Genomic DNA, 4,232 nt, shown 5'->3' with positions numbered 1-4,232 from the left:
GCAGGGGCAGTTATTGCCTCATCTTTAGCTGGGAGAGGGTACGTTCCTGTTCTTTTCTTCACTCTAAGGGCTTTCCTTCCTCTCCTTTAGTTGCCTCATACAGAGGTCTAGCCAAGATGGCAAAGTTGGGGATTCAAAGATGACAGAAACTGAATGCACCTAGGAATTCCCAAACTTGCCTTCGGCTTGTGGAGGTGGGGAGGCAACTAATGACTTGCCACCTCTCCCTGCTTAGATTCCTCTCTCCCTGCTGGGTAACAAATCTTAGATAAGGTACTTGCCACTGGCAGATCTGAGTCTTTCGTTTAAACTTTATAGCCATATATCTCTAGATGTCACAATAGGCAGTCTGTATCTTGAGGACAGTCCTGGGGAGTTATTTTTTTTTCAGACCTGCGGTCACCGCTGGGCCAGTTCAGGTCTCAGTCCTTCCCCTGGCTGAGTCACAAACAGCCTCTACTCCCAAGGCTGACATCAGATCTGGTTTGGACAGTTGTAGCTGCATATTTCCTCGTGGCCTCTTATGGAACACTTCTGAGGGAGACAAAAGGCTTGTTCAGCAGTAGTTCTGTTGCTCCTGTGTCAATCCTGTGGTCAGAGAGAGGGGTTACTGGCTGGGTGACTACCAAGTGTTCACCCCCAGTATTAATTAGAAAGTCAATGTCCTTGCCCCCAATTCTTATTCAGACCATGAATTTTCCAGGGGTGGCTGAGTCTGGTCCCCTTCAGTCTAGCCAGGCCTCTCTTACTAAGTTATAGAGGGCTCCTTGCTCTTCTGGTTCTGTGACTTCTTTCCCAGGATTTTTCATACTTCCTTGCCTCTGGGGACACTTATTCTTCCAATGCCCTGTCTCTTGGCCAGTTGTATACTGATCCCTTTGCAAGGGGGGGGGGGTGGCTTTTACACTAGGTCCCCTATTTCCTCATACTCCTTGACCTTGTCCTCTTTGAAAGGTAGGGGGTCCTCCCCTTGTGCCTTTCAGAGCCGCAGCTGAGATTGGCCCTTCGCTTCATGCACCTGTCCTCTTTTCTATGGCTTACTGCTTCCCGATTTATAAAAACCTTTTGTGTTATTTTGAGGAGTTGCAAGGTGTTTATACCTGCAAACCTTTCCTGCTTCTGCAGTTTTTGCCATATATCCTCAGCGCTTTGGCTAACTAGGGCCATATTAATTATTCTCTGATTCTCAGGGCTCTCAGAGTCAAAGGGAATGTACATCTGAAACGCTTCACATAACCTCTCATAGAACTGGCCTGGACTCTCAGTCTTTCCTTGGAGGACCTCATTTACTCAAGCCAAATTGGTAGTTTTCTGTGTCCCTTTCTCAGTCTCTGCAGCAATGTCTCTCAGTACCAGATCCACCAATATCTTCAGCACCACTTTTCTAGGTCAGGTGGCAAGCACTTTCCCTTCCTGTCCCTGTGTTACTAGCACTGTTGCGACCTGTCTTCTCAACCAAGGTGGTTGGCTCACTACTAGCTGTAGCCAGGTAGATACGGAATCTGCTCAGAGTGAATCTTCTTTCCAGTAACTTTGTGCCATACCTCAGACACTAGGGATTTTTCTAAACTTCTCTCCGATGGCCATCCAATCCCAAAGGGAGGCCATTCCTGCTCACAAAGACTTCCTAGCTTTCCTGGTGTCATAGTCACTTACAAATCCCTTTTTAAAGTGCTTTGACATAGTAGTCAGTGGGGCAGACATCCCTTGCTTGTTCCTCATTTTTACCCAAGTTTCCCTTCTGAGACTCACACTCACACCACACTCTTTGGCCAGTCTTTTAGTCCCATTTAACAATTCAATGACTCATTTTATGAGTTGGCAGTACAGATAAGCTGGGATCTAATACAGGTGGGCCACAGCCTCTTTTTTTTTTTTTTTTGAATTTTTTTTTTCTCTCTCCAATTTCTCTCTTTACTAAAGATAAATTACAGTAGAACCAACTCAGTTGCCAAAATAACCTGTACCTTCAGTATACTGATTATTTGCATAAAGCGCAGTAAGAATTATTAGTTATTTAGATTCTTTGGCTTTGCTGGAATCTTTTATAAGGAATTTTCAGGCCGGACTTTCTCAAGAGCCTTTCATGAGCCCAGGTTTCATCTGTGTCATAGGATACTTGTATGTATTGGGTACATTCCTCTTCTTTTGAGGTTCCCCAAGCACCTTTCAATTTCTCAGACCTGACAGCAAGCGAACTTCGTGACTTACCACAGATCAGGAAGGGTTACTGATGGGTATCTGGCCAGTTTTCTAAAGGGCTTTTATTATTGGCTTTATAAAGTTAACCTTAATTCTTTAACACAGTCTGGATACCTCCAGAAATGCTATTTTAGCCAAAGCCTTGGTGAAATACCAGTGCCTTTATCATGTCCTATAGAACAAAACAGATTCTTATTGAACTTATGCAAATAACTTTATTGTCAGAAATTAAGAATACTTATAAATTCTGGAGAAATCAAGCAGAGAGAAAAATACATGTTTCAAACTCTGCTTATAAGTACATACATTGTTTGAAAAGCTATAAATAGTTCAAAAGGCAGAGAATTATTTTCTTGACTTTTGGAAAACAGAATATAGAAAGAACCAATAATATTTCAAACACAAAGCCATAATAAACTAGCCTAGTTCCATGTAACTGATTTCTGTTCTGTTTGAAGTTAGGTTAGCAACATTCATAGACATGTTAACTTTCCAATAAAAGTTCTAAAATCTGCTTTTAGCCCGAAGGTATTCAATTTCCAAAGACATCAGGAATTTGAAATCGAGAGAATTCGTCAGACTCTCTTAATATTTCTTTTTTTTTTAGATGAATTAAAATTATTACTGACAATATATGTTAGAATAGACCAATATTTTACAATATTGGAACACATATATATATAACTATAACTCATACAAAATTAATCACCATTTTATATTTGACAATGTTTCCTATTTTTTTAATAAATCAAATGAGTTCAATTTTTTTTTTTATGCCTTTCAGTGGTCTTAATATTTCAAAAAGACCAAATTTAGAGTTGTGCTTTTTGTTTTCTGGACCGAGTTCAAACCTGCCAACCTCGGTGCATATGGCCGGCACTGCAACCACTGCACTATGGGCACCAAGCCCAAATTTAGACTTTTGATTTTGGAAGTTTTGTCAAATATCAAAAGGCCTAAAACATTGGTTCAAATAAGATTATATGCTGGAAAATTTTAAAGGAAATACATAGTCAACTGAATCACATGTAAATTCTTTCACAAATTCTTTTTTTCATTTAACCTGCACAGACAATAAACATTCTAAACCTTCTTTAACTTTTATCCTGCCTTTTACTTTCTTATACAAGTATTCTGTTTCAGGACAAAATTTATCATACAAGATTCTTTCTTTACATCATGCCATTCTTCTTCCTAATTTTTCTTACTCTTAAAATTCTCTACAAAACAGAATCTCAGTTCACTATGAAGTCACCCATTTACTCAGCCAAACTGATAATTAGAAGGTTTAAAAAGCAAGAATCTTATCCTTTGACAAAGACTCATTTTCTCTAACAATTTAAACAACCAAATGATTACATTTTACAAATGAGAGACATTTTATGAGATATAACATTGATACAGGATTTTCTCAAGCAGGGCTGGACAGGGAATCCCCATTTTATTATTATTTGTTGGACTCTCTTTTTTACGGATCTCGCAACCTGCTTCTAGGACTGGGCAAGTGGAATTTCTTTTGTTAGGTCATATAGAGGAAACATGAGATTTGCGGGGGCGGGGGGGGGTTGGGATAAGATCAAGGTAGATGGACAGGGTTAGAGTAAAATGTAGAAAAGGAAAGCGGAGACTGCGATTTGATCTGGGTCGAAATCAGAGAGAGTCCCCTGAAGGAATTGGTCTGTGATCCACTCAAAATAGTGTTTAGGGTTGAGGGACTGGGGTCTTGACCAGTCCTCATAGAGACACTGGGCGAAACACTGAAACCTGCAGTTTGAACACAAATAAGGTAAGCAGACCCCGTGTAGGTTTAACTGGCAAGTTTTACACAGTGTCTCATATATATATGAGTGAAGGTATCGAAGAAGGAAGAGTAATGGACAGTCCTTAAAATGTGAATAGAAAGGAGAAAGTAAGTTAACAAAAGCAAACTCACACTTAAACACTTTAGACAACATACTATCCAGGGGGACTCGAACCCACGCTGGCTCTGACCAAGTAGGAGACAAGCACACTGTCCAGGGGGACTCAAA

The sequence above is a fragment of the Otolemur garnettii genome, unplaced genomic scaffold, assembly GCF_000181295.1.
Source record: "Otolemur garnettii isolate 467f Iridium unplaced genomic scaffold, OtoGar3 scaffold00032, whole genome shotgun sequence".
Lineage (NCBI taxonomy): Eukaryota > Metazoa > Chordata > Mammalia > Primates > Galagidae > Otolemur > Otolemur garnettii.
The sequence above is the reverse complement of the archived record's forward strand: the minus strand, read 5'-3'. Positions refer to the sequence as shown.